Genomic DNA, 14,187 nt, shown 5'->3' with positions numbered 1-14,187 from the left:
GTACGTGACAATGTTTTAATGAGGATTAATTGCTTTCAGGCACTAATTTTTTAAAGTTATATTTCATAGAAGAAATATGTTGTTCAAAATTAATGAAAGGATAACAATTCAAAATAGAAAGAATGCTAAATACTCGTTTTACATAGCAAAATACCTTTCCATAATATCTGTCTTCCCCAAATAACTAATACCTCAAATGTACATTAACATTATATGTATATGTTTGTAAAATAATCACCTTTCATAAAACAAGGAACACAAATATGAAGAATTATCAGATGGGGGAAATATTTTCAAATGTGTATTTTAAAGTCCCAGGTGTAGTTCGAAAGGACATGATGAGGTTAGAACCATCAGAGACATGTAAAGATGCTACATGAGAAAATAAAGAAAAAAACAACAACCCCGATTCTGAATGTCTGGAAAGCAGAACAGCAAGTAAATACTTTTTCCACTAGAATCATTTGAAAAATATTTTAGCTCTGTAGGTGGCTCGATTTTAATCTAGTGAGACTTCTTTTAAATTTCTGTCCTTTAGAACTGCAAAATGATAAATACGGATTATTCAAGCCAACTAACGTGTAGAAATATTTTACAGCAGATTAAGATTGGTAAACTAATTCAACTACAGCTTTTTCCTGATGCAACGACAGGGACACCACAAATCCTAGTTTTTGAGAATAAGAAAATGTTGAATAAGAATAAGAATGAGAATAAGAAAATAGACCAGACCAGAATAGGACATCCCACCGTAACATTATAATACACAGGATCAGCTCAGACCAAGGAAAAGATCCTTAAAGCTGTCAAGGAGAAAAGATTAATCACCTATAAAGGGAAACAAATTAGAATCACCTCAGAGTTCTCAGCAGAGACAATCTTAGCAAGAAGAGCCTGGAATGATGTATGCCATGCCCTAAAAACAAACAACTATCAACCAAGAATACTGTACCCAGCTAAACTCTCCTTCATAACTGAAGGCCAAATAAAAACCTTCCATGGTAAAGAAAAATTGAAACAATACATCTCCACCAAACCAGCCCTACAAAAGATTCTTAAAGATGTCCTACAAATAGAAAACCAACAAGACCACAACAAAGGCCAAGAAACTGCACCCAAACTGAGAATCCAAGAACCATAGGAAGAACCCAGTTTTTGCAGCCCCCCCAGAAGGTGGATAGCATGGCAGGAACTCCCAAATACCTCTAAGTGCTATCTCTTAACGTTAACGGACTGAACTCTCCAATTAAGCTACATAGACTGTCTAGTTGGATTAAAAAACAAGACTCTTCTATCTGCTGCCTGCAGGAGTCACATCTTGCCCGTAAAAACAAACACATTTTCAAGGTTAAAGGCTGGAACAAAATCTACCAAGCAAACGGCCCCCATAAACAGGTGGGAATTGCATTCCTAATAACAGATAAAATAGACATCAAATTAAAATTCGTGAGAAGATATAAAGAAGGTCGCTATATACTAATTAAAGGATCTCTCTTCAGGAGGATATTACAATTCTAAATATCTATTCACCAAACAATGGAGCACCCAAATTTATCAAAGAAACACTACTTTCCCTTAAATCCCACATAGATCCAAGGGCATTAAATATTGGAGATTTTAACACACCACTCTCCCCACTACATAGATCAACACGGCAAAAACTCAACAGAGAAAACGCAGATCAAAACAGCTGCATAGATCAACTAGACTTAACAGACATTTACCGAACATTTCACTCAGCAGCATCAGAATACAAGTTTTTCTCAGCAGTACATGGAACATTTTCTAAAATAGACCACATTTTAGGCCACAAAGCAAACTTATCTAAATTCAGAAACATTGAAGTTATACCTTGCATTCTCTCTGACCATAAGGGAATAAGATTAGAACTCAACACCAAAAGCCACCAAAGAAAGTCCGGCACCACATGGAGGCTGAACAACACACTGCTGAATCATGAGTGGGACATGGAAGAGATTAGAAAGGAAATTCATATGTTCATGCTATTCAAGAAAAATGAACACACAAATTAACAGCTCCTCTGGGACACAGCAAAAGCAGTATTCAGAGGCAAGTTTATCGCTCTGAGCTCCTACATCAACAAATTGGAGAGATCTGAAACTAACAATTTAATGACACATCCAAACCTCCTTGAAAAATAGCAGCAAGATAAACCCCAATCCAGTAGACAGAAAGAAATAATCAAAATTAAATCAGAATTAAATGAATTGGAATCCAAAAAAACTATACAAAAAAATCAACAAAACAAAGACTTGGTTCTTCAAAAAAATTAACAAAATTGACAGACCCTTAGCAAATCTTATCAGAAAAAGAAGAGAACACACCCAAGTTAATAAACTCAGAGATGAGAATGGAAACATCACCACGGAAACATCCAAGATTCAGAACATTATAAGGGAATACTTCTCAAAACTTTATGCTAATAAGTTCAACAACTTGACAGAAATGGACCTTTTCCTAGCAAATATTGACATGCCAAAACTAAACCAAGATGAGTTAAACTATCTTAACAGGCACATATCAAGCACTGAAATAGAAACAGCAATAAGAGACCACCCAGCTAAGAAAAGTCCAGGACCAGATGGTTTTACAGCGGAATTTTACAAGGCCTTCAAAGAAGAGCTCACACCAATACTCCTCCAACTCTTCAATGAAATTGACAGCGAAAGCTCACTACCAAACACATGCTATGAAGCCATCATAACCCTCATCCCAAAACCAGGCAGGGACTCATCAAAGAAAGAGAAATATAGACCCATTTCTTTGATGAATATTGATGCAAAACTTCTCAACCAAATTTTGGCCAATAGACTTCAACAATTCATCCAAAAAATCATACATCCACGATCAAACAAGATTCATTTCAGGGATGCAAAGCTGGTTCAATATACGCAAATCAATTAATATTATTCATCACATCAACAGGAGCAAGAATAAGAACCACATGGTTATCTCAATAGATGCAGAAAAAGCATTCGACAAGATCCAACACCCCTTCATGATGAAGGTTTTGGAAAAATTAGGAATTCATGGAAGATTCCTCAATACAATAAAGGCCATATATGACAAACCTACAGCCAGCATTATACTCAGTTGTGAAAAACTATAGCCATTTCCTCATAACTCAGGAAGAAGACAAGGATGCCCACTCTCTCCAATCGTCTTCAATCTAGTATTAGAATGCCTAGCTACAGCAATAAGTCAAGATGCAGACATAAAGGGGATCCAAATAGGGAAAGAAGAAATAAAACTCTGCCTCTTTGCAGATGACATGATCTTGTATTTAAAGAATCCCATAGACTCCACTCCCAAGGCTATCTACAAATTCAACGCAATACCTATCAAAATTCCAACCTCATTCTTCAAGGAAATAGAAGAGGCAATCCAAAAATTCATATGGAACAATAAAAGACTCCGAGTAGCAAAAACGCTCCTCAACGGAAAGAACACTGCTGGAGGAATATCAATACCATATTTCAAACTCTACTATAAATCCACAGTAATCAAATCAGCTTGGTATTGGCGTAAGAACGACCTCAGGACCAGTGGAATAGAACTGAAAACCCAGAAATGAACCTACAGACCTATAGCCATCTAGTCTTCGATAAGGGAGCTAATACCATAGAATGGAAGAAAGACAGACTCTTCAGTAAATGGTGATGGCAAAATTGGTTAACTACATGTAGAAAACTAAAGCTAGATACTTATATATCACCCTGCCACAGAATCAACTCCAAATGGATCAAAGACATTGAAGTCAAAGCAGACACTCTGAAAACACTACAGGATGGAATAGGAGAAACCCTAGGTCTCCTTGGCTCAGGCCGAAATTTTTTGAATAGAGACGCAGAAACACAACAAATCAAAGAAAGGTTGGACAAATGGGATTGGATAAAGTTGCAGAGCTTTTGCAGGGCAAATGACATAGCTAGCAAGATCAATAGAAAGCCCACCGATTTGGAGAAGGTCTTTACTAGCCAAACAACGGACAAGGGTCTCATATCTAAAATATACTTGGACCTCAAAAATTAAAACCCCCAACCACAAATCCTCAAAAAAACAACTGCCCAATAAATAAGTGGGCGAAAGACTTAAAGAGAAACTTCTCTGAAGAAGAAAGAAGGATGGCCAATAGACACATGAAGAAATGTTCAACATCCCTAGCCATAAAAGAAATGCAAATCAAAACAACATTGAGAAATCACCTCACCCCAGGTAGAACAGCAAAAATCAAGAACTCTAACAACAACAGATGCTGGAGGGGATGTGGACAGAAAGGAACCTTACTTCATTGTTGGTGGGAATGTAAACTTGTTCAACCACTTTGGAAACCAGTATGGAGGTTCCTCAAAAGACTTCACATAGATCTCCCCTATGACCCAGCAATATCACTTTTGGGCATTTACCCAAATGTTTACAAACAAGACCACACTAAAGCTACCAGCACAACAATGTTTATTTCAGCATTATTTACCATAGCTAAGATATGGAACCAACCCATATGTCCCTCAGCAGATGATTGGATCAAGAAAATGTGGTATATATACACAATGGAATTCTATGCCTCCATCAGAAAGAATGAAATTGCCCCATTTGTTCGGAAATGGAAAAACTTGGAAAAAATTATATTAAGTGAAGTAAGCCAGGCCCAAAGAAACATAGGTCCCATGGTTTCCCTTATTTGCAATATCTTGTATATGTATGAGTCAAGCGGAAAAGTTCAGATAATGTGAGGTCAGGAAAATGGACCCTTAGATATGTATTTTAATGTTTTTTCTTTCATGCATGTGTTTCTATCGCATTTATTAGATTATCTCTTTGTTGCTTTATGTCCCTCCCCCACAGTATAACCCATGCTTTCACTATATTTGATGTCAGTATAACTTGTGGAGGAGATGGGGAAAAACCAGTTGTTTAAGGATACAGGTGGACCTGTTGCAACAATGAGAAGTACAAGTTTTCATGTCCAAAACGAGCTTTACAACGTCGGTGCAGGGGGGGGGGCGTAGGGGGGATGGAGAAGGATTGGGATTGGGGGGGTGGGGGGGGCTGGGAAGGGATGTGAAGGGTAAACCAAAGGAGGAGGGTGCAATGCTTGGTAAGAAATGTATGCATTATCCTGCCCATGTAATTGTATCCCCTCTGTACAGTATGTTCACAAGGAAAATAAAATTAAATTTATAAAAAAGAAATATTTTATAGCAGATTAAGTTTGGTAAACTAATTCAACTACAGCTTTTTCTTGATGCAACTACAGGGACACCACAATTCCTAGTTTTTGAGAATAAGAAAATGTTGCCACTGGCTTTGCATACTACTTACAGGCCTTAATTAAAGAAGTCTTGAAATTCTAAATAATATTTAAATAAGAGGTGTCCTATGTTTATTTTCACATTTGGGGATCGCTAAATGCAAAAATTATTTTGATGGCTAGGGTAAGAATATGGAAATGAAATCTGTCTCCTAATATTATAAAGATAATTTATGTCATTTTGAGTTACAGTTTCTAAAGTAATAAAAAATAAGGTAAGACAGATACAAAAACTCAATTTTCTATCCTTCCTAACTTTTCAACAGCAATTAGAGAATCCAGTAAATGTCCAGCCATCCCAGGATGTTATAGGATGTTATAGGATCACTAGATGGTGAAAAAGAAGATAATAAAAATGGTTCCCCTGGAACAACTGGAAACAAAATCTACAGCTACAGATTGTGATATAGCTAGAAAATAGTTTCCACTATTCTAAGTCTTTGATATTTTATGTTTGTTTACACAGCGTCTTTCCACTCTTAGGAAATGACCCTTTATTAATACTCAAGTGTTTGCAGCTTATAACCCAGAAACATCAATGCTTCTAAATGTAAAAAGAATGATATTAAGAGTAAACAAGGTTACTTCCATAGCTATAGCTGATAAATAAAAATGATATTGGGGAATAGTCCAATAATCTTGAACTTTTTCATAACTTTACTCTTCTCCAACACGAGAAGTGCTAGTCAAAATATGATAAAATTAATAGAGGAATTTTATATTTTTATTGTTCATACCAAAGCAAATACACGTTCCTCTTTGCAAGACTGTTTTTGAAAGCGTCAGACCCTCAAAATTATTTTATAGAAAAAGTTTACTGCTTTGACTTAGGTGTTTTCCTGCCTTTTGGTGTTGCTCTCTATTATTTTGGCAACTGCATAAAAAACAAGATAAATCTATAATGCTTGTGTTGAATTGTTCAAAGTAAACCTGTCTTCACTGCTAATTAAAGTTTAATTATTGCTCTTTAAATGCAAGAAAAAGTGATACTTTAACATACATTCTCATTGAAATTGATGAAAACAGGAGTGTCTGTAATTGCTTTTTTAATAGTTTTCAAGTATTTCCCTCGGCTATTTTCATTATTGCCTTTGTTCCGGTCTTCTAATCAGGAACAGAGGGTTATCTAAGATATAAGATGTTAGGTAGAAAAAAATAGACGTATAATTAAAGATTTTCCTCTCCTTAAAGACTGAAAAGCTCAGAAGACATTTTGCTATCACTGGCATTGTTAAGATGATTTTAATGTTTTGGTTCTTAAACTAAGTGAAATACATGTGAAATGTTACTTGTTCCAACAATGATTATGGCTTATACTTTTCTGCTCCAATGAGATGAAACGTCTGACTATGTTGGAGGGCATATTGATTTTAGGGTAGGAGGGTTAATTATAGAAAGCCAAGGGAGAATCCTAAAACAGTATTGCCTTTCATGTATCACTTAATTATACTTAAGATATATAAGTATAGAAATATGAAAGTATGAATTGAGTGAGAAATATGGGATTTACAAATTGATTCAATGACAACTAATCCAGAAAGCAAATCTCTATATTTATATAAACTAGTATACCTAGTAAGGATTTAAAAATTGCTAGAATATATTTTTTAACATTTATGTGAAATATTTGTTTATTTGTAACTGTTTATTTTAAATTTTTGTTGGTCGTGGGGCTTGAAATCTGGGCCTGGACACTGTCCCTCGGCTCTTCAGCTCAAGACTAGTGCTCTACCACTTGAGCCACTGCCACTTTTCTGGTGGCTCATTGCAAATAAGAGTCTCACGGACTTTCTTGACTAGGCTGGCTTTGAACCATTAGTCTCAATTCTCAACCTTCGTAGTAGCTAGGGTTACAAGCATGAGCCACTGGCTCATAGCTACACAATTATTTTTTACATAGCTATGAAATATTGATTGATAATCCCATTCATTTATATGTTGTGTAATGATAAATCTACATCATATCCATTAATTTCTGCATGTAACATTTCTTTTTAGTGAGAATGCTCAAAAACTTATCTTCTGGCTAGGATGAAATATCTATTCTTAACTATAATCACTTTGCTTCTTGTGGTATACAATTAATATATTTAGCTTTGGTCCTGGAAGTCTGATAATTAAAGTTACATAAAACATGAATTGTAAAGTGAAAGAAATTCATGGTTCCATTACTTGTTGTAAGAAAACAATTACGTTTTTTGTTTCCAATTATATTTCTGAGGGAATGTGTAATATTCATTGATTTAATTGTTAAAATTTATAACAGTTACATTATATCAAGTTGATTCAAACTTGTTTGGTCCTGGAATTTGAACTCAGGGTCCCTGAGATTTGTTGCAATTTTTTAACAATTTACCATTTCAGTCATGTCTCACTTCTGGCTTTTTTGCTGATTAATCAGAGATAAGATTATCAGGAAGTTTATTTTGTGGGCTCCCTTCAAACAGCAATACTCAAATCACAGCCTACCCAGTAGCCAGGATGAGATACATTCGCCGCCTGCTCCCAACTTCTATTCACTACTTGTATATGGGCTTTCATAGACTAAATTGTTTTACACTATTATTGAGTCCAACTCTTTCGTTTTCCTTTCCTATAATTTTAATGCCAAATTTAAGACTGCTTCATCTCAAAATTGTCAAAACATCTTTGATTTACATTTAAATCTCTCTTTTTGTTTTATATGCCACGTTTTAATCCTGCTTGAAGTTAACATTTGAATAAATTGTGATGTTTAATTCAATGTTCACTTTTTAATTTTCCCAAATACTGCCTAACCTATCACATATTATTTAACTGAACGTCATCCCACAACTGTTGGGTTTTACCCCTTAGTTAATATTCCTTGATAATATTTATGTGGATCTAATCTGGTGCCCTACAGACCCATTGAGCTGTATAATCTTTCCTCTACAATTATAACAATTTTACACTAATAGCTTTAATATTGGACAGAGAAATATATTCCAGTTTATTTTTCTTTATCAATGACTCAAAGAGTGCTAGTCAGGTGTTTTTAGAAATTGTCATAAACATAAATAAAACTGTGAAATTGAGCGCTGTTGGCTCATGCATTTAATCCTAGCTACATAGGAGGCTGAGATCCGAAGATTGTGGTTGAAATCTAGCTGGAATGGGAATGTCCGTAATACTCTAATGTCCAATAAACCACCAGAAAAGCAGAAGTGTCACAGTTGCTCAATGAGTAGAGCATTCACTTCGAACTGAAGAGCCGAGGGACAATTCCCAGGACCAGATTTCAAGACCCATGAAAGACCAAAAAAGGGGAAGAGACAATTTATATCTTTTCTCAATTGTATCCTCTAATCCACAAAAATTATGTCTCCATTTATTTAGATTTTTGCTTTTATATTCAGCATTGTATAATTTTCAATGACGGTGAGTAAATAGCACTTTAATACATTTTGACAATTTGTGAAGATAGCACAAAGAAATTCACAGAAAACAGTTGAAATATAAAGGGCAATGGGAATGGAGAAAGCCAGAAACGGGTTAATCCGGCCCTTCATCAATATGTGAGAGTGTAAGATATTTCAATAAGATATCTTCATATAATTAATATACACCAATTAATAACTATCTTCCAAAGGCTTTGGCATTCAAGTATGACATAAAGGATAAACACACATTCTGCCGTGCAATGAAAGATAGATGAGAAAATGCATACTTATAATGATTGTGTAAATAAACTAAGAAATTCAATCAACATTCTGAGGGCTCCTGGCTCATTGGACTCGAAGGTTGCTGGTATCTAAGTTAATTCTAAAATGTTAGACTTGATCCTATCTTTAAGACTGCTTAATACTATTTCATTTTGAGTCTTTGAGTTTTCTTTTTGTTGGTTGTGGTGGTGGTTCTGGGCCTTGAACCCTGGGCCTGGGCGCTGTCCCTCAGCTCTTGAACTCAAAGCTAGAGCTCTACTAGTTGAGTCATAGTACCACCTCCGGGTTTCTGGTGGTTTATTGGAGATTAGAGTCTCATGGACTTTTCCTGTACAGGCTGGCTTTGAACCATGATCCTCAGATGTCAGCCTCCTGAGTGCCTAGGATTACAGGTGTGAGCCACCAGCACCTGGCTCCTCTTTACAACATCTTAACCATAAAATAAAATAAAGTAAAATCCATAAAGGGCATGTTTGGCAAATAAAGTAAAACGATAACTTACAGACAAATGAAAATAATAATGTATGTATATTTATATATACATGTATGTACACATCTGTATATTCTTATATATGTATACATATATAGGTATTCGAATATATACACATATAAGCATGAATATATGCATATGTACATGTAGTGTGTACAAATATACATTTATTTAAATAGACTTGGGTCAGAAATATATTAAGAGCATATTAATGCCAATGAAATAATTTAACCATTCTGAATAAGTTATCCAAAAATCCAAATACATATCTCTATAGTAATATAACAACAATCAAGGAACATATGGAAAGATCATAACATACCTAGACATTGCATACATATAGAGATTAGTGGAAATAGAAACAATAAGATAGCCCTGCACAACTATTATGTAGAAATTGCAATCTTTATACATTGGTGCTTGGCACTTAAAATGATATAGTCAGTTTCTTAAACATACTTGAAACTTTTAAGACATTACACATAGAATTGCCTCTTTAATCCAGCATTTTGAATTATAATTTTATATACAAAATAGATTTCAACATATGTCCAATGAGACACATATACAAGAATATCCATAGCAAAACCCTTTATAATAACATATAATAAAACATTGAAATGCCCATTGAGGATGTTATTCCAATATACACATGCATACAAAACAATATGCTCTATCCATGAGAAAAACTTACATGGACTTACTTTGGAAACAGTGATATTACATGGGAGAAATGCATAAAATAGACTACATTTTCTAATTATATGAGGTTTTTAAAATAGGCACATCTGTAGAGGTAGAATATGAAATAATAGCTGCTCAAGGGGAGAGTAGGTTGAAATTATGACAGGAAATGACTATTAATAAATATTTGAGTATGTTGAGAGGGTAGTAATGATAAAATGTTCCTGAACTGAAGGTGATGTTCTTACTCCAACTCTTTAACATCCTAAGAATCATTGTACTTTATCGAAGAATTACAGATTGCACTTGCATTAACCTTAGGAAATTTTTTAGAATAGTAGTGGGTGAATTTGAGTGATAATTTAGAATGTAAAATCCCAGAATTCTATAATGCACATCTTTAGTATGTTGATTAATAAGATTATCAAGAAAATATGATATTAAGAGCCAGTGAATACTACCAATTCATGTAAGTTGAGCTATGATATAGGATTGAGAAGGACGAGGTATAATGATCATCAAGATGCATTTTATTGGCCCTGGAATGTGGCTTAGTGGTAGATACTTGCCTTGCATGTGTGAAGCCCTGGGTTTGATTTCTCAGTACTACATAAACAAAAAAGCAGGAATTGGCACTATGACACAAGTCATAGAGTACTAGCATGAGGTAAAGAAGCTCAAGGACATTGACAAGGCATGAATTCAACCCCCAGGACTAGGCAAAAAAAGGTGCATTTTATTAAGCCTGGCACTAGCGGCTCATGGCTGTAATCCTAGATAATCAGGAGGTAGATAATTGAGGTTTGAAGCCAGACCAGGCAAGAAAGTCTGTGATATTCTTATCTCCAATTAAATCTCAGAAAAATCAGAAAGTGCTGATGTGCCTCAAGTGATAGACTTCCAGCATTCATCTAAAGGAACTCAGGACAGCCTCCAGACCCAGATTTCAAAACTCAGGAGAGGAAAAAGGAAAAAAAAGAACTCACTATACACTGTTAATATACTACTTTGTTAAACAGCAAGTCCCACACAACTAGTTAAAGTTAATTAAAAATATGATAAAACACAAGTCATTTTAGGAACCAGACAAAGATAGTATACACGGGACAAAGTAAATGTTATATCATCCAGTTTGATTTGAAATTTGTTCTATAGTCTTCTTACATTATTTATGAAATTGACAATAGTGCCAATTATAGGTCAATTTCCTTGAGGAACAGTTTGTATTCTGCTGTCTTTTATATGAAATCATAGAGGTGATTTTTTTGGCATGTATTGAACTATATCTGATATTTAAAAGTAGATTGTCCTATTATAATATTAATTTAATCAATCATTTCATTTAGGGTGATGTTGGTTAGATTTTTTTCCAGTAAATCTTATCCCCTATAATAAATGAGAGCATGCTGTGACAGTCTCCTATTAATATGAAAACATACTTTATAAAATTTATTTAAAGGGCTGAAAGATTAAACTTGACTTCTGATTTTATACATTTCAGATTATGTTTCTTATCCTCATTGACTTGGGTTGGTGGTGGCACAGTACCCCATATCAGGAATATGTGTTGGAATATGTGTATTCATGGAAGCCAGGAAGTAAAGAAGAAGAGGAATAGGATTGGGAGAGGGAGAAGGAGGAGGAGGGAAGAGAGAGAGGGAGAAGGAAAAAAAGAAGGAGAAGGAGACAGAGAAGAAAACGAAGGAAGTGGAGGAAAGGACTTTGGTCTTAACACCTTTGATCACAAGTTCTCAGTGACTAAAGCTCTACAACTATGCCCACATGAAAGGATTCACCTCTTTATGGCAACTTACTGAAATCTAATTATTAATCTCAATCTTTTATGATTTCAGATATAATTTCTAGAGTGTTGGGTAGATATTTCTATACATTGTGATAATATCTGTTCCTAAATATTTACTTGAATTAATCAGAGAAGCTATTTGGCATGGAGATGGTTTGGTTATACTATTGTTGGAGAAATATTTTGAGTGAAAATACATTTTATTTAAAAGATAAAGAAGCTTCAGAGATTTCATTTTGTGACCTTCAAAAATGACTATTTCATCTAATTCATAATGACTTTAATTTTTCATAATTTTATGACATTTCTATTCAAGTTTTTGTCATCTACAGTTAGGTTATTTCTTTCTAGTTGAAGAAAAAGTAAATACTAACACAATCATTTATTTCTTAATTATTCTATAGAATAGGAATAATATGGATTTCCTACCATTCAAAAATAAAGTATATCCAAGTTTATAGGAATAATTGCATAAGTCATGGAATATCTTGCTTTATCTCATATGGAGATTGATTCAATTTCTAAAATTCACTGTTGACATAAAATACATGAAATTCCGTGTTTCGCTGAAATGTCTTGTTACTCAAAACTCAGAAATAAATGAGCAGTAATTAAGATTTTTATATACTCAAAAAATGAATCTATATTTTATGTCAAAAATGTTTAGGTTTAAAAGAAGAGAAAATCATGTGAATACAGTAGCTAATATTTAATTTAATGAAAAATTACTTCATTCACCCTGACACAGCCTATTGCTTTTAACTTACATGAGAAATTTAATTAACGATGCCTTCATCGTTTTTGAATATTAGAGTTTTTCAATTTGTGCAAAGATTCTATCATTTATATCTTTGAGTATATATTTTTTCATAAAAATGAAAACATTTTTTCACACTGCAGGTTCAGATTCAATAACTAAATAAATATCTAAATGTTAATTTGTTAAATTGAGCTTCCAGAATTCAAATAATAAGAAATTTATTTTATTCTTACATGTATTATATCAGTGCTGAATATGGGTATCTCGAGCTTGTAATCCTCACTACCCAGGAAGCTGTGGTTCCTAGCCAGCCTTGACAACAAAGAAATCATCTTATAAATATGTTAGAAACAATTACAAGAAAAAAAACATTTGAATAATTATTTTGGGGTCCATTTCACCTAACATCAACTTATCTGACCTTTACTGCTTGTTTCAGACAGGTCCCTCCCCCACTGCTTTCATTGCATTTGATGTTGGTATAATTTGTGGAGGGGAAGGGAAAAAACAAATGCTTTAAATAAGGATAGAGGTGGACCCATTGCAACTATGAGGCGTAAAAGTCGTTACGTTGAAAAACGAACTTTACAACTTTGGCCGAGTGAGGGGCAGAATGGGGGTAGATGGGAAGGGTTTGGAAGGGGAAACAAAGGAGATGGCAACAATGCTTGATAAGAAATGTACTCATTACCTTGCCCATGTAAATATAACCCCTCTGTATGGTATTTTCACATAAAAAATAAAAATAAATTTAAAAAGCCCGACTTGGCAAGAGTTTGTGAGTCGCATTTCAATTAATCACACACACACATCACAACACACGTACACACACACAAAGACAGAAGTGAAGTTGTGGCTCAAATGTTAGAGCAATGTCCTTGCTAGGAAAAAAATCAAGGGATAGGTCTGGAGTTCAAATCACAAGAACAACACACACACTATATTATGTATAAATTCTTATTTTAGTTTGAAAAAATAAGCAATATCATGGAAAGTAATATTTGTTACATATCAAGAAATTTTGTGAAGTTGTTTTTATTACAATTTGTCTTAAGATATAACATAGGTTATTAAAATTAATATTAATATAGTATATTTATAATTACTCATAACACCTTGGAGTATAACAGTTGGTATTTTTTCTATAGCCATAAGAAATATTCTGAGTAAAAGGAAGAAAAAGAATGAAATAAAGAAGGAAAGGAAAGGTAGGAAGAGAGAGAGAGAGGGGTATGGAGGGAGGGAAGGAGTAAGGAAGGAAAGAAGAAAAGAAGGAAGGAAGGAAGGAATTAAGGAATGAAGGAACAAAGAAACGAAGGAAGGGAGGGAGGGAGGAAGAGACAAAAAATTTTAATTTATAGAATGTGCGATTTAGCCCAACATAAACTTGTAATTAACCCTTTAGTAAATGCAAGTTGGCAATTTTCATTTCTC

This window comes from Dipodomys merriami, unplaced genomic scaffold (genome assembly GCF_024711535.1).
Source record: "Dipodomys merriami isolate MVZ:Mamm:240054 unplaced genomic scaffold, mDipMer1.0.p SCAF_312, whole genome shotgun sequence".
NCBI classification, from domain to species: domain Eukaryota; kingdom Metazoa; phylum Chordata; class Mammalia; order Rodentia; family Heteromyidae; genus Dipodomys; species Dipodomys merriami.
The sequence above is the reverse complement of the archived record's forward strand: the minus strand, read 5'-3'. Positions refer to the sequence as shown.